The sequence below is a fragment of the Arvicanthis niloticus genome, chromosome 4 (assembly GCF_011762505.2).
Source record: "Arvicanthis niloticus isolate mArvNil1 chromosome 4, mArvNil1.pat.X, whole genome shotgun sequence".
In the NCBI taxonomy this organism is placed as follows: domain Eukaryota; kingdom Metazoa; phylum Chordata; class Mammalia; order Rodentia; family Muridae; genus Arvicanthis; species Arvicanthis niloticus.
Genome location: NC_047661.1, coordinates 113,835,659 through 113,859,287, shown reverse-complemented (window position 1 = coordinate 113,859,287; position 23,629 = coordinate 113,835,659). Strand labels below are relative to the sequence as shown.

General features: G+C 38.7%; 1 long non-coding RNA gene across 3 annotated transcripts in view; it reads left to right on the top strand.

The window, feature by feature from the left end:
* LOC143442139 (uncharacterized) overlaps positions 1 to 23,629 on the top strand; it is a 55,362-nt gene that overhangs the window by 15,769 nt on the left and 15,964 nt on the right. For all 3 annotated transcript variants that reach the window (XR_013110146.1, XR_013110144.1, XR_013110145.1), the window contains exon 2: positions 8,599 to 8,655. This is a non-coding gene — a long non-coding RNA (uncharacterized LOC143442139). The remainder of the gene's footprint in view (positions 1 to 8,598; positions 8,656 to 23,629) is intronic.

Genomic DNA, 23,629 nt, shown 5'->3' with positions numbered 1-23,629 from the left:
ATCTTGAGATTACTACCACATTCTTTTTCATGTGCTTTCTGCTTTAGCCACTGAAATATATTCACTGTGAGCTCCTGCATGCGCTGGTACAGCCAATTGGCAGGCAGTGCTAAATGCTCCAGGCTCAGTCCCACCCTTGTCCTGGCAGGTATCTAAGGAGCTTTGTTCTCCTGGGACAGGAATTACTCACCTTCTGTAAGCCTTGAAGCCTGGGTGGGCTCTTGGGTGCCAACATATTCATAGACACCTGTTTCCTCATACACTGTTGGGAAGCTGCCCTGTAATTTCCTACTGGACTCAGGCTAAGCCAAACTAAACCCTTTCTCTGCAGGCTCTGTCTCTGGTCTCTTGCTCTTGCTTCTTTTAACATAACATGCAAAGCTGCCTCATGAGTTGTCTGTACCATCTTCCTTGATTTCTTGAACAAAATCCATCTTCTGGCAAATGATAAATTTTTATTTATAAAAACATTTTTTGACCTCTATAGGTAATTTTACCCATTACAGTTTGATTTCTACTTCCTTCCTCCTTGTGAACTTTCTCTAACCACCTAAACCTAGATAAGTCTTTCTTACTTTGTATTTATAGTTTCCACCCTCCATGATGGCCTTTATTTTTTAATTGTCTTATCAGGCCTGTCTACAACTTTCTGTTTTCCCATTGAACTATAAGCTTCTCAAGCATAGATGGTTTTAGCTTGGGGAAGCTTGAGCTTACTCAGCATGAAGACAGTTCTGAGAGGCAGTGGGGAGGCAGTTAATATGTTCAGGTTAGGCAGACATCTGGGTTGAAAAATGTCTACAAGAGTTTAGCTACCTACAAAAGGCCTACACATTGCTTTATATCTTAGACACATGGAGGAGAAGTAGTTGGTGACAATGTTCAGATCAAACTGTGTGGAATGGAACAATGTAGACACAGTACAGACAGCAGGCTGGGTATTATCGCTCCTCTTAAAAGATAGACAGGTAGGTTGTGGAACAAGGGGTACTTGCTGGGTATGTAGCTTGTGCCTGCTGTAATTTCTGCACACAGTAAGGAGGAAGATTGTAAGTTCAATGATAGTTCAAAGTGAGTTCCAAGCTGGCCATGTTAGACAGAGACTCCATCTCAAAATGAAAAACAAACAAGGGAGGCTCTGGCAATATCTGGATGGACTGAGAGAGAATTTCCTCTAAGAAAATGGAGTCATAAATGTTTATCAACTTAAAGATTGTTAAGAGGTTGAAGGGAGAATGATGATAGGAGAAAGGAGAAAGAGAGGCAGAGATGGGGCAGACAGATGATGTGGAAGATAGAGAGGCCTGCAGCAAGAGGAGAAAAACCTCAAGAGGAGAAAGAGGAGAGGCGAGGAGAGAAGAGAAGAGGAGAGAAAAAAAGAGGAGAGGAGAGAAACTGGAATGAAGGAGAGGAGAGATGATATCAGACAAAACGTGAAAATATGGAGAAAGTAAAGACAGGAGTAGGAATTGGAGCCTCACGACAGTTTATACCTGCTGAAAATCTAAACCCTTTACCCTCAGAATGAACACAGAGCAGGTATATGGAGTCACCGTTACCCTCCTACTTCTTGTCAGCTCTTATCTCCCAAATTCACACCATGACATGGACAGTGGCATTTAATTTCAACTTTTCAAAGTATGACAAAAAGTAAAAGAAAATGATCATAAACAATTTGACATATATTATACATTCATGTATTTATTCTGTTATACAATTATACATCCATGTTTCATTAAACAGTGCAATATAATTGTTATACAATCACTGCTTCAAAACCAGATTCTGGACCTCCTACCTCAAACACGCCCCTACTCTTCATTCTAAATCTCTGCATGGAACTCTAGGACTTTCCGAGTTCTAGTTACCTAAGAAGTCGAGGCTACAACCTGGCCTCAGTTCCACTGAGCCATCCTGGCCTCTGTAGAATTGGGTCATCACTTAGGAAGGTTGGAGTAGTAAGTGGCTGAGAAGGTGGTTTGTGATCTAGCTACACAGGGTCATGCATCCCTGACACTTGAACTTACTAGCTATTTGTAGACTAATGTAAATAGACTGATGCCTTCATTTACCATGAGGCTGCTATGAAGATTTAGGCAAGTACTTAGAACAGTACCCAGCTGAAGGTCGTATTTAGTATCAGGTATTCTTTCCTGTGTTTTTCTTTATTCCTATTGGTTTTGTGCTTATATTTTAAATTGCAACAAGTTACTTAATTGTCCCAACAGGTCATCAGGTAGAACAAATGGCATAGCCCAACTTTGCTTGGTACTAAGCAAACCAAGCCTCTCCGTAGGCTATGCACAGATTTTTAGAGAGGAGCACAAGCCAGCATGTCTGGTTCAGTATAGTCTGCTCTCCTATGAGATACGATCAAGTCAGTGAGATGAACATGGTTACTTCTACACAGCTCAAAATAATATCTGATATATCCTGACAGCTCTCCAGTAAAACGATTTCACAGCTGTGTATTGCTCGATCCACTTAAAATTCTTTCTCACTTGCAGCTGAGACTTTTTCCTGTCCTCTTTCTCCATTATCTTTCAAAATGTGAAAGTAATACTCAAAATTTGAAGGCTAACAGGCCACTGGGAACAAGAGTTCAAAATAATACTGGCTTTCAAACTGCTCCTAGTTTTATTAGTGTGCATAAAGCTGACATTTGGTGGGGACTGTGTGTGGTGCTAAGGCGATCTTTTGTTGAAAGGAAAAAAACAAGGCAGTAAATCCAGGGCTGGAATTAGGACAGCCAATTTCTGACTTGCTCTGTGACTCTTGACAAGCCATTTAATATCCACAGCTTATTATCTTCCAATGCAAAGGGGACAAACACCAGGGCAGGACTGACAGGAAGCATTGTGATCAGCAACAGAGGGGAACAGAATACTTTCCCTTAGCTAATTTAACACAGTGTCAAACTGCCTTCTACTTATTTATGTTTATACCCATAGACAGAGGCCACTCAGCTTTCATACTGGAAAGCCTCTCTTTCCAGTATACAGTGGCAAATGCAGCATCTCGTGGCTACATAAGGTGCTGAGAATAACTGTTGGGTTGATGTCCAACCCTAAAGAAGAAATTTTTGCCATCCCTTCTAAAGTCCAGAGAACATTGTAGATGGACAGAAAGAATCTAAGAGCAGGAAAATAGGGAAAGGGACTATGAAATGCTATCTTCTTGGCAGGATACAATTGCCATCAAGCACTCATGTTGAAGATGCTTAAATTGGTATCTGCACAAAGATGGACCTGTCAGTCAGACATGTGTTGAAAAAGTCTCAGGGGGCTCTACCCTAACTGCTAAGCTATTTGCTACTGATAGATTCTTGAAAAGGGAAAGTGATTGCCTTCATGTGTGTTCTCACTGGTGACCTCAAGTTCTAGTTAGCATTAACTATCAAGTTGGCACAGCCTGGGATCACCTAAAAACAGTGTGTCATTTGAATAGTTATTGCCATCAAATTGGTCTGTGAATCTGTGAGGAGCTGCCTTGATTATTTACAAATGAAGAGGGCTCAGTCCACTATGGGTGATACCACCACTAGGCATGTTAGGCTGTCTTGGGTTGGATAAAAAAGTTAAAGAAGGAGAAGACAGAAAGCAAGCCTGAGAGAGATCTAGCAAGCAGTATTCCTCCAAGGTCTCTGCTTCTGGTTTCTGCTTTCAGTTCCTGTCCAATCCCCTCTGTGGGTGCCTTTGGCTTGGATATGTAAGCCAAATGAACAATTGTCTCCCTTAAGTTGATTTTGTTCAGAGTATTTTATCACAGCAATAGAAATGAAACTAGATTACTCCACCAAGCACCAATGGATAGAGCCAATCAAATACTGAAACAGATAGCCTTGGTTAAATTACATCTTAGGTCTTTACACGTGTACTTCTGAATATACTTCCAACATATACACACATATACCACACATTTATGCACATAGACACTCCTCCACAAACACATAAAATATGTAATAAATCAAAAGAGATTGTAGCTTTTATTATGTCCATGTTCTTGGTCAGTTATCTGTGAAACTTAGTAATCATAACCAATTACTTCATCTAGTCCACTGGTTCTCAACCTCCCTAAGGCTGTGACCCTTAAAATAGTTCATTATGTGGTAACCCCTAACAATAAAATTGTTTTTGTTGCTACTTCATTACTGTAATTTTGCTACTGTTATGAATTGTTATGTAAATATCTGATATGTAATGCCCAAAGGTATATTGACCCACAGGTTGAGAACAGCTGATTTAGCCAGTCCCACTGAGAACCAACCTAGTCTCTGGACATTCACCATTTTAAAGATACTCAGAATAATGAGAATATCATGAAATTTGCTCAGGGGCTACATTATATTTTTATTTACCACCCAGGTGACCATACCTACACCTGACTTTTAATACCAAATTCGTGCTGGATTTGACCTGGACATTGTTCTCCTGGACTCCAGACTATGCACCCACCTGCCATTTTGACAACTCACTTGGCTTTCCAGCTTTAAACCCAACAGGCTCAAAACTAGAACCATTTGTTTCTACCATTTGTTTCTTCTCCAACTCTGTCAATGGCAAAAACATTATGTTTTTTAACCTTTTTTTTTAAAAAAAATGTGTGTATGGGTGTACTGCCTCAATGTTTTTGTACCAGGTAGTGCCTTGGAGGCCAGAGGAGAGTACCACGTCCCCCAGGACAGATGGTATGTGTCATCAAGTGGGTGGTACGAATTGCCTGGGTTTTCTGGAAGAGTAGCCAGTACATTTAAATCCAGACCCATTGTTCCAAGCCCTAAAATGCTTAAGGCACTCAGTCTCCAAACGTTATTCTTCCTTGCTTCCTATCTCATAAACCAGACTCAGTTCCTTATCAGTCCCTAAAGGGTTTGGTTTTCCAAATGTGTCCACAACCTGACCACTTTGTAACCCTGCACCATCATCATGTACATTCAAGCCACCACTGTCTTTTCTTTGAACTGATTGCCAACTAGTTTAAAGAGAATTTTCAGTGACTCTTTTAGAATATAAAATAAAATATATCTTCTAGGATCTTCTAACCACATGACCTATAAGAATAAATATCTACAAGTCCTGTGGTACCTTCAACCATCCTTTTCTCACATTGCCCCCCCCCCACACCCCCACAACACTATTACTATTTTTTTTTATTTACCAGTTCTAGGTATTGGCTCACTTTTCTTTGTTGCCCAAGAGTCTGCACTCAGTGTTCCCTTCTCCTGGAACACTCTTACACTCGACGCCATAAAAATCACTGTCCGTACTTGTCTCTCAGCTTCTAGATTATGAAAATTGCTTGCTTTCTCTCATTGCCATCTTTGAAATATGGGTGATAGCAGCCTGAGATAATGTGCTGTCAGTTTGGATTTCCTCTGGATGCCATCTAATCCTTTTGTTTAGCTTCCCCTGAATCATTGTAATTTGAATGTATCCCAGTATCATTTCTTCTCTGCAGTAACCATGAATAATGCTGTCATTAGTATTGTATTAAAGATGTACTGGTACCAGAAGAGGCTGTGGAAAGCAGAACAACCAAATGAGATTCTGGAATAGTCTTTACCAAATTTGTGGAGTACAAAGACAGGCAGGATCTTGCATGAAAGTATGATCCTGATGGGCCTAGATTGTTTCGTTTCTTTGTTGATGACTCTGCTTTCTGCTACACGATGATGATGATGATGATGTGCTCTCTGGGACTGCTAAGGAAGAGGTAGCAAGGACTCCAGATGACGACTAAGATAGACATACTCTAGAGGGCTGGATAAAAAAGGTCTTGAAATATGAGTGGGCCAGAGAGTATAAACTGATACCCTGTCTGAGCTGCTACAACTTTCGTAATACTCAGGACTTAGAAAAAGGACATACTTAACATTAGCATTTTGAAGATCATGGGCATATTTCTATATGTACTCTTGTTTATTCATTCTTGATAATTCATAAAGTTAAAGATTTTATTCCATACCTCTGGGGATAATCAGCTCTATAGCTGGTCTTGGCTTGTAATGCAGGGAGATCTGCTTTCATAACATCTAGTACACCTATTAATAAAATAAGTATATGTGGCAGACGTAGAAGTTCTGCGAGTCCCTGGCAAACTGTGTTGGAAAATCAACAGTTCAGAGAGCCGTGGTTCTGGAGTAACTCCATGCCCTTCTTTACTGACAACCTACTTTCTATTTGCAAAGCAGACTCTGGCTTACACCAAGCTCTGGCAGATACTAAACACTCCATCCCAAGTTATAGAACAATTACATGACTTCAACTTTCCATTATCTTGAACTATTACCCAATCCACAGAATTTAAAGGGGGATATAAGCAGTAATATTTTACTAGAATATTGAAGTACTGTACATAAGTCTAGTTCTGAGCATGTCACCTACAGAAGCAGATGGGTCATGAGCACTGTGCCTCCTTCTCCTGCTCTGCTGTCTTTCTCTTATCCACAACTGTGACATCACAGGGTGTTCACAGTGGTTGCCATTGTGGAGACAAAAGCATAGGTCTGATTACAGGTAAATTCCTGTGCTCTGCTGAGACTGACTCAAGAACTATAGACACTGCACAACAGTGACATCCAGTAGTGACCTTGGAAGTTGGTACGAGGGAACTTATGCCACTCCATGATAATGCTAAAGCCAAGGATTCCATATGTCTCTCGGGATGAGAACATGTAGCCTTTTCCTGGAGCAGGGATGAGGGACAAGGGTGAAGAGAAAGACCACACTGAGTAACCTTCTCTTGAACTATCAGACAATTTTCACCCTATCACTCTGGATCTCTGCCCAAGGAAACAGACTTGTGTGAGTCACAAAAGAAGTATCTTTAAGCTTCATTTGTGTGGCCAGTGGACATCTAAGCAGGGGATTACTAGATTGAGGCAGGAAAGGTAGTTCTCCACTTCTCCTATGTGTTCACCTTAAGCTAGCTATCACCTTGGCTAGATAAAACATGGTTTTTGTTTTGTTTTATTTTGTTTTCCTCCAAGGTTACTTTTTCTTCATGAATCTTTTGTTCTATGTTCAGGTAACATTCCCCTGCCCTTGAGTGTTATTGGTAGTTATAGCCCTTTTCCAACCAACCCGATGGTTCCAGTTCATTCTGCCCACACCTTCATAAACAGAACCTAATTTAAACTATGTTTCCGAATTATCCAATTTGAGAGAACCATCTGTTTTCTATTCTGAAAAAATGCCTCACAAAGCCATCTTGACTCTGAAACTACACATTGTTTATTATTTAGAGTTCAGGGAACTGCAAGTGATATAAATATTCCAACCACCCTCGCTTAAGCTACAAAAGCATATGGATTTATTGGGCCACATCACTAGAAAGTCCAAGCAATAATTTTGTCCACAGGCATGGCTGAATCCAACAGCTCACGTGATGTTGGCAGGGCTCCCTCCTCCTGTTGGCTCTCATGTATGCTGCCTTCCTTTTCAGGCAAGCACTTTCTACTGAGTGACAAATAAGAGACACTGGCAGTTCTTGCCTTACAGCTGATACACAAATTACAGCCCAGAAAAAGATCCTGAGAGATGTCGTGTCCTAACACACATTGTGATATTATCCTTTGTGAACTGTAGAGTGTCATTAAGGTTGCTTCCCTGGATGTTCAGATATGTAGCCCAAGTTAACAAGTCCTCTGCAGGCTGGTTAAGGAATGGCTAAAAATAGAAAAGAGGGTTTCTCAGCGAGAGCACACTATCTTCTAGTTCTTTCTTTTTGAAGTACAGACTTGAAAACATGGAAGAAAATTGTTGAATGAATTGAACACCAGCTTCTTCTACTGTACATGGGATGCTCTTCTTCCTAGAGTACAGACTCACTTTTCCACCTGGATAAAAGCTAGTGTAGCAAATCCATTAGGCATGGTCTCTCAGCTTCATTCTAATTGGTAAATGCAATAATCGGCTGGAAGGGGGGGTTTGCTAGGGTCAACAGACAGGTAGATCTGCCCAGAAGACTGTGCCAATCTTGCATTTCTTCCTTGGCAATCAGTTTTGCAAATATGACTTGGAATAGACTGTATTGAGATCAGAAGGAACATTAAGGAGCCAGCTTGTCTGGGTTAGAGGGTGTAGAACAGCCTCTGTAATATGTAATAAGTAAAACAGCTGGCTATAGTAGGAGAGAGAACAGACAGGTAGGGCAGGCTGGGCTCCTCATGAGAAGTACCCATAGTTAGGCAATTAGTAGCGCCATGGGAAACCACAGGGAGCTCACATTAAGGTATACCATGAAAGTGGCAGGCGTGGAAAACAGCTTTGCCAATGGTATTAGGAGACTGCCAGGAAAGGAAGTTATAGTTCTTCAAGAAAAGAGAGCCTGGGGTCTAGACAAGGGAATTAACAGCTTACTATGGAGAAAGTAAGATAAAAAAGTAAGCGAATTCTTCAGGCTAAGAAAAATACATGTTAAGAAATGGTACATGGAAATTAATTGCTGACAAATTCTTGGTCTCATGCATCAAGTCAGAACTCAAAGTATATAGAATTTTATGTAGAATCTTTCAAGAATATATAGATTTTTTGACATACTTTTCACGTGATTCTCCTCAATGGATTTTCATTAAATTGTTTATTTCTTTGTGTTTAGGACCTACTATGAAGGGTAGTGCCATCAACGGGGTAAGGAGCATGGGTTCTGTGTCAGGTAAGATGGCTTTTGCACATCCACTCTGCCATTTAGTACATAAATATTTTGGAGTCGAATGACTGGACTTTATTTATAACAGTTGAACACAATCTCTACTCCATGGGATTTGCTGTAGATAATAATGTAGATGGTGTACCCTAAGTGACTGTCACAGTAACCACTGGGGAATGGTAGCAGATATTACTGACAATTCCCTAGCCAGAATGGATTCTCCAGAAGTGTCATTATCATGGGAAATTGATAATGATATTAACAGTTACTGTCTCTTCTTACCTCACTTTAGCTGAATTACCAGACTACACTAACTCTCAACACTTTTTTACGATTTGGTTCTGTTGGGCGAAAAAATTGTGACTCTCTTGTGGTTTGGCTTTGTTCCTGAGAGCAGAGATCAACAAGGCTGTATTCATTTACTCTGCTAGCCTGACTCATCCTGCGTCATGGGATCATGGATTATTTTTGATGAGATGTGGGGATCTAGCTGGGCTTTAACGTTTATAGTTAAACACTTGGACTCAACACTTTCTTTGTGATTTTTGATGCTGGTATATGGTATATAGCTAGACTGTTGAGCTCTTCAGCTGAGGTCTCTTCTGAAACAATTATGGTTTCCATATTGTCAGATAAGGGAGGCATAGTGAGCTCTGAAGACTGTAGCTCACCAACCAGGTATAATGTGCAAATTGAGGAACACTGTCTCTGAGTTTTTTGCACATTAACTGAAGACGATTAAAGAGTGATGTATCTACCTTGCTCTCATGAGCTTCGTGGTTGTTCTTGTTCATTAGAGGCATAGCTGGTGGAAGAGTGGATGTCAGTGGGTAGGACTGAATATGAAGAGATGCTTCTCTCATTGTTCTTACTGAGGGAAACTACAAAGTGTTATGCATGGATGTGTTCATTTAAAATCATAGATTTGCTTTCTGCTGATTCTAATATGAAACCTGCTATCCTGTATTTTGGTTCTTTAACCAGATTATACTGATGCATTCTTTCTTAGTTTCCTGGTAATAAAAGAGAATTTACCCTATAGGTATTAAAATGGGCACTTGTCTGTGTGAAGCAGAAGAATTTTGCCAAAGTTATCTTTTTTAAAAAAGTCAAGGGTGGGGCCATAGAGATGGCTCAGTGATGAAAACCTATGGCAACTCTCACAGAGGACCTGGGTTTAGCTCTCAGTCTCCACATTAGACTTGGCAAGCATCCATAACTTCCATTCCAGAGGATCTAACACTGTCTGGCCTCTAAGGACACCAGGTAAAAAATACTCATACATATAAAAATAAATACATCTTTAAAAAAACCTCCAAGATGATTGTGTAAAATTCAAATCTTTTAGTTTTAGTAAGCGTGTGTCTTTATTTTAAAACATCCCTGAGAAACATTTCCAGGTTGCAGTGACTATCCTCTCCATAATAAGGATGAACAAAGAGCTTAGAAATCTGTGAGTTAAATCTTTAGAAGGAGGTCGTCCACATGACAGAGCTCTTGGGTCTGAAACTGAAGAGAGGGCATTTGCTTAGCTTTGGTATATTTGTTTTGCCTCAAAGTCCATTGTTTGACTCTTAGTCACAGCTCTGTGTCCTAAGAACCATTTTTTGTGGCTAAAGATGTGGGTAGGAGTCTCTGCAAGGGAGCAGCTCCAGGTTGCAGTTATCCTGGAGGAAGAAACGGCAGTTGCTAGTTTTTGCACACACTGGTCAAGGTCAATCATTTCTAAACACTTGTACTTGGACCAGAAGAAGGCTTGGCCAATTTCCCTGTGTCTGGGGCATTCGACCATGTTAACAGTATACACTCATGCAGGACTTCATCCCCTCCTTATGCATCCACCCTCTTCAGCTCCCCTCATATCATTACCTCTCTCTTGCTATGAATTAAATTTGTGTTTCGTCTGGACAATTTTAAACACGTGTACAATATGTTCTCCTTACTCCCACTGTACCCTCTATTGGTAGGGAATGATCATGCCAAAGTGTAGTTTGTAATTTGAAATAAGAGAAGTCCAAAACTCTCAACAACTTAAAACCAACACCCCCTATCTCCCAAGCATAAGGCAGACATAGAAAATAAGTGTTGGGATGGATGCTGAGAAACAGTCCCTTTGCATTATTGGTGGGGATGTGGATAGCAGTGCAGTTGTTGCAGAGAACACTGTGGTGATTCCTCCAAGAACAGAACAGTGGGTCTGTGTGATGCAGGGCTTCTGGTGTACCTGAGTCCCAGTCATAGAAAATGAGGTCTCATTTACATGCACATTTATAGCTTAACTATTCACAACTGTCAGAATGGTAGAAGCCATTCTGATACCAGAATACACACCGATGCATGAGATGGCAAAATACTGTTTTTATTAATAAAATAGAATATTAATTATTCAGCATTTAAAGAGAAGGAAATTATGTCACATGCAATAATCAAAACGAACATTGAGATTATTGTGAGAGAGAAATGAGACAGCCACAAGAAGAAATATCATTTAACTGTGGTTCAGATGATAAATTCTAAGAATTTGTTATTGTTTTAAATCTTACATCTTTATAAACTTATTACACACACACACACACACACACACACACAGGCACATCTTTCATGATGTTTACACAGTATAGTGTTTCAGTGTGTTTTCTGTATCCAAGTTACTGAACCCCAAATTCTGCCTTTCCTTGTGACTCCTGAATGACCTTAGGCAACATGACTTTTCTGAGCTCCAGCCATTTAATTTATAAGTGAAGATATGAAAACTGTGTCATTAGGTTGTGGTAGGGATTAAAGAAATTCAACCAACCCTTGCAACAGTGCTCACCGGTTTCTGTGTGCTAGAGATACAGGAGCCCTGCCTGCCGTTTGTGAGTACATGAAGCTTCCTTAATGACCTCACCATTTCGGGGGCTAGTAATATAATAACTGCATATTCTTTCAGAATCAAACATAGTTTCTAATAGAACTTCTTGATAGATATTAGGTAAATGTAGAATAATAAAAACCCTTTGCTTTGTGGATATTATAGATTATTTTTTTCTTTTTGGTCAGAGTTAGTCACATCTAAACCCATACAGTTTCTTGCCAGGAAATCAGCATTATTCTGTGTTCCAGTTATTTTTGGTTCCATCACTCATTTAAAGAAAATATGTTCCTGCCTTTGAATATCTTTCTTTCTTGGCCTTAGCTTGTAGAGGCTTTTTGTTGCTTTGCTTGTTTGTTTTGCTTCTTTCGTTTATCAGTTACATTCAATTTGCATTTGCTGTTGAGTGATTTAGTGAGCTGTAAAACATGTTCATGTCCAATCTTGAAAGCCAGACTAGGATAGACAACAAGACATCATATTTACATAATGGTAAACAGAACAACCCAACTTGGACATTTTCCTGTGCGTAACAATGACATCCAGATTATTATGCTGGTTAGAATAGGGCAGCAAACTAACCCTGTCAGGTGTCTTGTTGTCAAATAACAACATGCTCCACTCTTTTTTTTTTCTAAGCAAATTTTATGAGGCTCCTACCTATTCATTTTTCATGCTTTAGCCATTTAGAGTATCTGACATAACTGTGGATATGTAGGTAGCACACTTATATCTTCTTACTGTTTTTCATGTTTTTGTTTTAACTTTATTTTAAATTTTATTTATATTTTCTTTTATTTTTAATATTATAATGACAACATTTCCCTTTCATTTTGCCCCTCCAAACCATTTTATATACCCTTACCTTTCCTTTTTAAAATTTATGACCTTGTTTTTTTATTAATTATTATTGTACACACATGTGTCTATACATTTATATTTCTCACATAACTTGCTAAGTCTGTGTAATGTTATTTATATGTATGCTTTCAAGGTTGACCATGGGCTAACCAACTGGTGTGCTCTTCACGGAGGAAGATTATTTCTTCTGCTCTCAGCATTCCTTAGTTGCCTGTAGTTCTTTGTGTAGAGTTGGGGCCTTGTGAACATTCTGCTTTCTACTTTAGCATGTCTACAGATGTCATCTTTGTTCAGGTCATGTTTAGGCAGCCATGTGGGTGAGTCTTTACAAGTGTAGCTTCTGACATTAGTAGAATGCGCAATATTACAGCAAACTTCTTGATCCTCTGGCTTTTACTATCTTTTCAACCCCTCTTCAGCAACATTTCCTAAACCTTAGGCGTGGGAGTTGTTTTATAGATGTATCCACTGAAACTGGGCTCTACAACTCTGCATTTGATTATTTTTATAATGGTCTTCATCTGTTCCAAGGGGTGATTTTCTTGGTGCTAAGTGAGAACTACACTTATCTGTGGATATAAGAACAAATATTTAAAAGGTAGTTGCATCCCTGTGGCTTGATGTAGATTCTCCTCTGAGAGTGATGACTTCACTAGCGCTGAATAGTTAGCCAGATTTTCAATGCCACATAGGACTTCCACCTTTTGGAGTGGATCTTAAGTCCAATTAGCTCTTGATTACTGCCAAGGCATGAGTGCCACTACATCACCCGTTGTGCTATTGTGTTGTTGTGCTATTCTGGTCATTGCATGGTTCATGAGCATCAGAGCTGGGTAGGACTGTTGGTTATTTCCTTCCTTTTCATAATGATTTCTAGTGCTATGAGAGCTAGTCCTCAAGGAGGAGGCGTTTGGGTTAGCTCCAGCTCAGGGGACTTTCATCCTTGTTTCTGAAGTACATGCTTTCTTCAGCATTAGGGACTTACTTACCGTCCAACTTGGAGGGTGGGGCAAGAGACAAATCCAGGGTAATAACAATAGCTTATAATGTTTGGAGAGTCTCTTGAACAACCCTGACCAACAACCCAAAAGGGGACTTTTCCTGCCTGGTGTTGGGGTTTTTGTTAAATTGTCTTTGGCCCTGGGAACAAGCATGGTCAGCTCATATGGAAAATTTTTTACTTAAACTATATATATATGCGTATGTACAGTTTCACATGCACTATAGATAGTTTTAGGTGGATAATTAGTAGTATGATTCCTCATGACTTTTTCCAGACATCCTTACTGTTTTTATAACATCCTTCCCTCTTTATTCTGTATTTGTCTCCCTTCTAATCATAGTGCCTGATGTTTCACATTTACCCCTTCAGACCACTTTCACCCTGTGTTCTCTTCTCTGTTGCCCCCAAATACTTCCAAATGGTCCCTGTTCACTTTCTTGTTTCTTCAGTACTCTCGTTATGTACTCACACATGAAAATTTGGAATTAGGAATGTTAAGAGAGAGAACATGAGACATTTGTTTTTCCAGTGTGTTTATGTTTTTATGTTTTTTATACAATCTCAGGTACTCTGAAATGTATGTTCTTTATACAATCTCAGGTACTCTGCTATAGCAGACAGAGCTGACGAAGACGGTATATTGTTCTATGTTAATAGAACTTTCCCTGCTGGACTATTGTCTTGATAAATTTGATCTTATTTTTATGTCTCTTTTTCTATATGGGATGCATGTGGTTTTTCTTCCTTTTGATGGGTTTAACTGCAATCTTTTGGCATTAAAAAACAGGAATCATCTAAAAAATGACTTAGGGCAGTAGATGTCTGGGCTCTAAATCAAATAAATTGTATTTAACTCGTGGTAGCTTTGGGCAGTGGCAGTGTTGTAAGCAGTGAGGTTTATTATCCAAGGCATGGTTACTGCAAATTGATAACTTTCTCAAGCACATGGGCCTCAGGAATCTATATTTCTGAGTCCCTTTCCAGGTAATGTTTTACCCATTGAAGTTTGAAAACCATCTTCCCATCTTATGACATTAGTAAATAAATTATATATATATATGTATATATATTCTTTTTACTTATAAAATGGTTGCAGAATTTATAATTATATTTTACTTTCACATTTAATCTATAGTTTGCTGCAAAAATGTTGAAATTTAAAACAAAAGCATAAGTCCTAATATTTTTTTTACCTGTACCCCAAGAGATTGTCTTTATGCCTTTATAATTTGTAGACCCCTCTTCTACACTTGGAGGAAATTGATAAGAGGGGTTTACTTTTTATTATTTTATTTCTTAAATGGAGCCAAATTAAATGTTCCAAATGGATTTGGTGTATTAATTCACAACCACGGTGATGGCTGTCCTCATATCAATCAAATGTGAATCACTTATTTGGGATTCAAGATTTCAAAAGTTCTTCATATGATCCCAATGTGCAAAAAAAGTTGCAAACCTTCCTATTAGGATAGCATTTCTTCACCTTGGCATGCATGAGAATTACCTGGAGAACTTGTTAAAGCAGGGATTCTTGGGGGCTTCTTACTGTTACACCACGGTTTTATTTTAACAAGCTCCCAGGTGAAGCTGGTATTACTGGTCCATGCTGTACTCAGCAGCTCTATTTCATGGATGAGACCTGTATCTATCTCTGAGAACAGAATATAAAGTTTGAGTGAAAAAAACTAGTCTGGGACCAAATTCTTCTTTAAAATGGTTTAAACTTATATATTTAAGAAAGCCCAATTATCATCCATTGTATACTGTGAATGATGTCTATCATAGACATTATGAAATCAATTTACAAGCTGGTCACATGATCTTGACCACATGATGACCAACAAGTTCTGTGGTTAATATTATATGTTCTTGATACAAGATGGGCTAGATTTTTACAGATGAAATTTCTTCCTGTTCCCAGATGTAGGTCTTCCTACATCTGGGACTAGGACATCTGTGGGACCACTTCTCAAATCTTGCTATGCATAAACCAAGCAGGAATAATGAGAGTTCCAGCCTGACACTATCTTTTGTTGTCTGTATATGTTCAAGAAAGGCATAACTAATTTTCTGGCCCTTGTTTTTCTCATTTCTAAAATAAGTTAGATAAAATGAATATTTTTAAGTCCCCTTCCACTTCTAAAATTGTTATCTTTTTCATTTTACAGAATCCCAGACTCTAAGCAAACAAGTTGTTTATTATGTAAAAGGGCTTGTGATGCTTCACTAACTCAGTACATTAAAAAAGATTGGCTCAAATGTCTGACTTTTGGGGGCTTTAGTATTTTAGCTTTCAGGAAAGAGCAAATCTGATTAAAATGGGTGTATTTCCATGGTGACTTTGCTTCATCCATCTGTGGCTGGGAAGCCTAGCCACAGATATCTTTGCAACTATTAAAACCACCCGTTTAAATCCTCTTCTGGCAAAAATAATAAAGGGATTCTATTTCCCTGGTAGAAAAATATATCTTTTTGTATTAAAAGTGTATGTGCCAAGATACAGAATTGAGAACATTATAGCCAGGTTCAGAAAAAAAAAATAGTAAAATTTTGTAAAGTTCCAATTGGTTCTTCTAATCTATTCTCCACACGCAGAGCTGTTAGGTAATTGCCAGTGACCCACTGTGAGGCAGAACTGAAAGGGCGGGATGGAGCTTATTACAGATTTTAAAGACTAACAACCTAGCAATACATATGTTTATAAACAACTCTAGAAGCTCTGAGATGTTTTTAAGGAAAAAAGTAGATTGTAAGGTCACTATCAACATCCTGGATACACTTTCTAAGGATTGATTATACATCGTAAAAGTTGTGCTCACGGTGACGTTGGGATGAATTCATATACACGTGCAATAAGAAAAGAGTGAAAACAGCCTACGTATATAATTAAACAATAATCATATAATTAATGGTAATTAATAAAATGTCTAATGAAAGTTACATCGATTATTCTAGTTGTAAAATTTTATAGAATGTAGCCACTAACATTATTACAAGAATGCTGACACACATGTGAAAGTAGTTACCAGTTGTGAAGTTATAGAATCTAGTGTGGAATCAGTGCTTTCACTGTCAACATTAGTAAGAGACCACACTATATTCAACAGAGTGAGAAGGTGATTTTTTTTTCCTTTGCTTTCCTAACGTTGCATAGCGTGTCTTTTCTAGCTTAGCACCATGTACTATGAACTACATGGTTTATCTGGAACAAACAATTGAGGGATAAACTTTTCAACCATCCTGCCAGTATGCAAAAATGATATACTTTGTATGACTTAGATAACTTGGGTAACTTCATACCCTCCCTTCTTAGCTTCAGTTTATGTAATGGAAATAATTTCTAGCAACTACTTTATAAGTTGTACTTGAATGAGTTGATGTATATATAAAACACAGCAGAGAATATGAGATAAAATAAGCAATGTCTATTTTCTATGTAGTGTTGTCTAAAATAATGGTATCAAATTTCTGTTAGTGTACCAAGTTAGAAGGAAAAAACATCTACTTTAGCTTACTACCTTGGAGGTCTCAGGCCTTGACTAGATAGTCCTGTTGCTTTAAGTTTGTGGCTGGATATCACATCATGGTGGAAGCACATGGAGAGAGATCTGTTCTCATGGCAAAGATCAAGAAGAGGCTGTGGTCCCATAATTCCCTTCAAGGGCACACCTTTATGACCTACAACTTCCCAACAGGCCCACCTCTTTTTCTTTTTCTTTTTCTTTTTCTCTTTCTTTTTATAAGGATCATAATATAAGCCATATGGTCTCAGGTTCAAGCTCTGATTAATTTTGTAAATATGTATTTATTTCTCTTTTCTTATAAATTAGAATTTATGTCTGTTGATTATTTGATGTAACAAGCTGACATTGATTGATGTTTAAATGTTAACTCAAATTTATCATAAACACAAGCCTGACTTGGCCAGAAAGTAGTTCTTTTCACGTATTACTGCCTTTTTAAATTGGATATTTTATTTATTTACATTTCAGAAGTCATCCCCTTTCCCCATTTCTCCTCCCTAGAACCCCCCTATCCCATTTCCCCTCCTCCTTTTTTGTTTTATACCATTTTACTTACATGCAAGTATTAAGGTCAGTTCTAGGTTTCGAGACTAGCAATACAATAGATGCAAACAGTCAAGGAACAAGTATGACAATAAACAAAATTTTGTGAACACTCCCATGATCACTGTTTCTAAAGGCTTATCGGGATGACCAAAATATCTGAGCCAACTTCCCTGTCCTAGCCCAAAGTCATTTTCATGTCTGAAGCCTACTTTCTTGTTCTAGCCTAAAAGTTAGATTCTTGTCTGAAATGACCTCTTTGTTCTAGCCTAATATTTAAGTTCCTGCCTGAAATTACTTTTTTGTTCTTGCCTAAGATTTGATTCCTGCCTGAAATTACTTCTTTGTTCTAGCCTAATGTCAGATTCCTGCCTGAAGCCTACTTCCTTGTCCTTGGCCAATGTCATATTTCTGCCAAGCAGCCCATTTCCTTGTCCTTGGCCCATGTCAGATGCATGCCAAGCAGCCCCGAAAGCTCTCTGCCTTTTCCCTCTTTTAATTTCATCAACAAGACTGAGTCTGTCTTAGGTCATTCTGACAAGAATGCCTTCCTAACTCATCATGGAATATGCATTATCAAAAGCAATGTACTTCTGTCGTAGGTTGGTAAGGCTCTGTGCCAAATCTTACCCGTCCTTGGTGTGCTAGACTGTTAATTTAATAACTCTGTCTGGGGCTCCATTTTCAGGTTCAAGCCATGTACTTTGACTACCAACATGTTGATGTTAAAGCTTTAACATGATGGGCAGGAATAAAAGTATTCCCAGGACAAAAAGGGATAACATGATCAAGCTACATATGCCATTCTTGAAGTTTGACCAAAATAGAAATACTGACCTCAGGCCATGGGTAATTTTATCAGCAGTATCTGCTGCATCAATGCTCAGCAGATCAGCACTCTTGAAATTCATAAGCTCACTATGTAAAGTTAAAACATCCAGAGCGGTGTTAGAATTGTGCCAAATACATTGCAAGTGTCTAAACTTTTTTCTTTTTCTTTTTCTTCTTCTTTTTTTTTTTTTTTTGTTTGTTTTTTGAGACAGGGTTTCTCTGTGTAGCCCTGGCTGTCCTGGAACTCACTCTGTAGACCAGGCTGGCCTCGAACTCAGAAATCCGCCTGCCTCTGCCTCCCAAGTGCTGGGATTAAAGGCGTGCGCCACCACCACCCGGCTACTTTTTTCTAATTATAATGACTACCACTGTAAATTTTAGAACTAACACAAATCCAATGATATTTGGTAAGACACTTGAGATAGCTCCTTACTCTTAAATTCTGAACCTCTTTCCAATAATTTGAATAGGATAAAGAGCTGCTTTTAAGATACTGATATTTTGCTTAAGGTGTTTAAGAATGTCTAAATTTATGACTATAATTATCTAGAATTTTTTTTTAAACTTCAAAAATGCCTGTAGTTTAATTTTTTACCTTTCAGTAATGCACTGAGCTCAATCAAGGTTGCTTGTGTGAGTAGGCATTGGGGCCTATTTCCTGGATTGTGGACAAAGTACCAGTAGAGCTAGCCCACTGAAGAAAATGATACTTTCTCTCCTGAAATCTGCTACCTGACAAAGTTCCTTTAGATAGAGCTGAGATGTCATGAATGCTTTTTCCCATTTGTGCAGTCATCTTGATGGTCTCAGTCTCATGTAGGTTTTTTGACAGTAACTAGAGCTGCCTTGAGTTCTTGTGTGCAAGGTCCTGCCATATCCAGATGGTACTGTGTCACTGCACTCCACCCATCTTCCAGTTCTTAAGATTCTTTATGCCCTTTCCTCTTTATGTTCTCTGAGCCTTGGAGGGACTGATCTGATGTACTCTTTAGGACCAAGCATTCAATAATCACACATTCTCATCATTTTGATCAGGCATGAATATGTATATTAACTATTTCCCACTATGAACAGTTTTCCTGGCCAAGGCTGAGAACAGTCTTGGCTATAATTTAAATACTTAGAAAGTAGTCTGAACCATGTTCATCGGGCAAAAGAATGCTAGCAGGTTCCTCCAGGTCTCACAACCTCGCATGTCACAGGCTTTTAATAAGGTTTTCTGGATCAGATATGGATTCAGTATTGTAGAGGAAAATAAACCAGGAAGTAGTTGGTTACTATCATACCAGTCATGCCATTCTTGCTGCAGTGAGCACATCTTGCTGTATACACTGGTATTATAGTTCACATGGTTCACAGTTTAGAAAGATCGCTGGAGACTTCTCTCCTCCAGCAGCCTACAGAGCATCTTCCATTACAGTGAAAGCTGAGATGAAAGGATCTCGGGGAAAAGCTTCTAACTCAGTTCCAGCTTGAATTTTCTACTTACAACCAAAGTGCACAGTGTTTTAAATCAATGTGTGTAGGGTCAACATACTGTTCTGGTGGGCAACCAAGACCAGCAATAATGGAAACTACAGAAGGTAGGCATCCCAAATCTTGGCCTGGGACTTACTTTGGGTTTGATGAAATTTCCTATCTAGACTACGATAATTCTCAAAACCAGTTTAACCAGTTGAGAACAAAGACAGCTTTGCTATAACATCTGGAAGAGTTTCTGTGCACTTAGATTTAGTTTTACTTAAATGCTTAGTTGAGCTCGATAGTGAGACAATCTAGACTTGTTTTCTTTGCAGAACATTTTGAATTGTTGACTTGATATTAAAATATATCCAGGTTGCTATTACTTATTTACATTTTCTGTGTCTGTTCTGATAAGATGATTGGAAAATTTATGTTTACAAATATTAAAATGTGTTCAAAGGACTTATACTAATACCCATTTTCATGACCTAATACTGCACCCATATCCACACTGAACCTACTATACATTTGCTTTCTATTTTGTTAGCATCTTTATTCCAGCCTCTTCCCTATGATCTGGATGATTATCATCTGTTCCAACTATTATACTTTGCCAGAAGTGTTAGAAGCCTGTTTATTTTCTTTTCAATATTTCAAACATTATTTATTTATTCAATGACCTCTGCATAACAAGGTTTCCATTTTGAGAAAGTTCTGAATTAAGTGAGATGAATAGAAATCCCTTGATCCTCTCTTCAGAGAACCCTTTAGGCAAATCCAAACATGTAAACAGGGTGTGTTCTGCTGTTGCTGGCAACTGGGGCCAATATTGGAAGTAAAGGCTTTCTAGAAAACTGAAGTAGACTGAGTCAAAACACCAGAGACCTCTCCTTCTGTGTACACACTGCCTTTGATTGGCTGGTCATTCCTGTATGTACTGAAAACTAAACTTTGGTTTTCTAGAGTTCTGTCAATGTGATTCTGACATTTTACCTGTTTTTTTTTCAGTCCTTCTTCCTTTGGAATTACTTTTTTTTTTTTTTTTAAAAATCTACTGGTGATGGATTTCTGAATCTTTCAACAAAGAACATTTGTTTTTCCTCTATGTAGTATTTTATTTGCATCTCATAAAGTTTTGATGTGCTTTCAGCTTATACAAAGATATGAATCTGAGCAGAATGAAGTGTGGCTGTAGCAGTGCCGTGGTGTGTTTGACAGATGCTCCTGGACCAAAGGCTTTACATTCTACATTGGCACTAAGTCCCAGATACTGGTCCCTTCAGTTCTGTCTTAGATGGTAAGGTTGCTTCACTGCAGGTTTTAACACCATGGAAGCAGCATCTAACTGACTTGGAACATGAATCTACCCCTCTTTTCCCAACTGGAATAGTGTTTAAGGTCATCTTCAAATCTTAGCAGTGGGTCACCTGAGAATCCGATAGAGATGTTACCACAGACTGACATATAGATTAGCTTTCTTTCCTTTCTTTCCATATATATTAATGTCACCAGGACACTGAAAATTCCAGCAGAGTAATTTCCATGTTAGCCTTTTCTCTGTGAATTAAAGCTACGAGAAAGCATTCTGAAAGCACTCATATTCAGCCCTCAAACTGAAGAAAGCATATACTAAAATATATGCAGTAAGTGATAGCAACTCATAAGGCTTAGGAGTAGAGGTGTGAGGATGGAGCAGTGTGCCCCATGAGTGTTGATGAGGAGGGAGGGAATATGTAGAAGAACACATTTTAGCTAGACCACAGAAAAATCTTATATCTATCTACCTTGGGAAGTTTTGGATCTTAGATACCAATAAAAATGTTTATCTGTAGATCCTAGGAATATTGGGAAACAGTGAAATCTCTTTACCAGATAGAAATTGAAATGCAAAGGTTGGCAGGCTAGAGAGGTGCATATCTGTCATCCCAGCACTTGGAGAATGGAGGCAGGAGGATCAGGAGTATGAGCCAGCCTGCACTACATGGGGTCTTGTTTCCATCTCTTTTAACAAGAACAGAGGTAGGGTGTGTTTCATTGAAATAGTGAAGACGATGCTATCATTACTTGATGTTCTACAACATGTGCCATCGTTGCCCACAAAGACAGTCACTGAGATGAGAGAGTTGCTATTCCCTCAGTTCTTCAGAAGACCATTTTTTCTGTGGACTCGCCCAGTAGAATTCTGGATGCTGTTTTTACTCTGGGGGGGAGGGGGACCACACAGCCTTCTCCTCTATGACTTGCAGGCAAATGGCACCCAAAGGGAGAGCTCTGTATATTGTCAATCCTCACATATGCAGCCAGATTGCTGCTGTGCCTTTATTAAAGGCATAAATCTGAACTTGTGCTGAATAGGTACAAGGGAGATTTGATTTGTGCAATGTATATCCAAGGAGTCACTCTAGTGTCCAAAGCAGACTTCTTGCTGTCTCATTAAGTAATCAGCACAGCAGTGACATTTTCCAGTAGATGACATTGGTGGCTGCTCTGTCCCTTATATTTTAAACCAGGTAAAGACTCATAACCAAATCCAAGCCAATACTCACTCTGTAAGATGTGAATAATTCATTAGAAATGAAAAATTCTGAATTGATTATTATAAAAGCTGCAACTAAAAATTAAGCTCTCTAGCTATAAAATCATTCCCTACAAATATTAAGACTATTAAAGTAGACATGGATGGCAGGAGAATTAAAGAGAGAAAGAGAGGAAAGTGAACCTATGTATATGTGTTTCTGTGAGGAGAAAGGCTTTCCCAGAGATCTGTGTGAGCGCTTCAGAAGTCACATTATCAGAGATACCAGGCAGAAACATCATTGTGATCATATCTGTGTTCAAAACATCCAAATCATGTGGCAGAAGACAACTTTTCAAAAGCAACATTGGCACTCCTATGTGACAAACTTGATTTCACCCACCACAGAGCACTCAGTAACAAGGGAGTTTGCATATGGAATAGAATGGACAGGGCGAAGAGAGAAAGTGCTGTTGTGTGGTGCAAATCTGACTCAATGGCTTCTGCCAATGTGAAAACTCTATATAATAGCTCAACGCAAGAGATACCATGTCTTACAGGTACAATAACCCTGTGCAATAAGGATCAGGATATGAACCGATTGACGTTTGAGGAAGGTAGGAGAATGGATTCTGTCTGTGAAGATTCTTCCTGGAGTCTTCTGTACACCTCAGCAACTTTGGTTGGTAATTAGCGTTCTCTAATATATGAGCTATCATGGTCATCAGGAATTAGCAACAGACACCCCACCTTCTAATCCTGCATACACTTTGATTACTTTTCTAATAATTTCTCCATTGTTTTCTCCATTAGTCATACAGATCTGTATTCAATCTTCTGAATCAATTTCTTCTGTCATTCTCACTATACAATGTAACATTCATAGCTAGGCACTTATTAATCACTCGGTACATCTTTATTTTTGTTGAACTTCACTATGCATAACCATTAAACTTTTGTTTTAACTAGTTCTAGTTTGCATTTGTCTTGCACTTGGGAGGTTGTCATGTTAAAGAACAATCACAGTAGTGAGTGTGTAACCAGCAACCATCTTGCTGATCTCAATACTATCTCTGTGCTTAGGACTCTCCACCACTCTCCTCACTGCAAGCTTTTTGATACAGTATTAAAGGTATTTTGGACCCTAACTGGCCTGCCTTTGTATAACCTGAAATATTCAGCCAACTAGTTACAGGTGCTATTATTATCACACTAACCATAGTCTCTCAAACACCTATTTTCTGTTTAGTCAGTTCTTATTCTAATGCTGTATGGTTTATATTGTTGCTGTAGTTTGGATCCCAACTGCCCAAGTTTAAGAGGATTGGTTGCCCAAGTGTGAGAGGATTGGACTGGTACTACTGGGTGGTGGTGGAGCCTGTAGG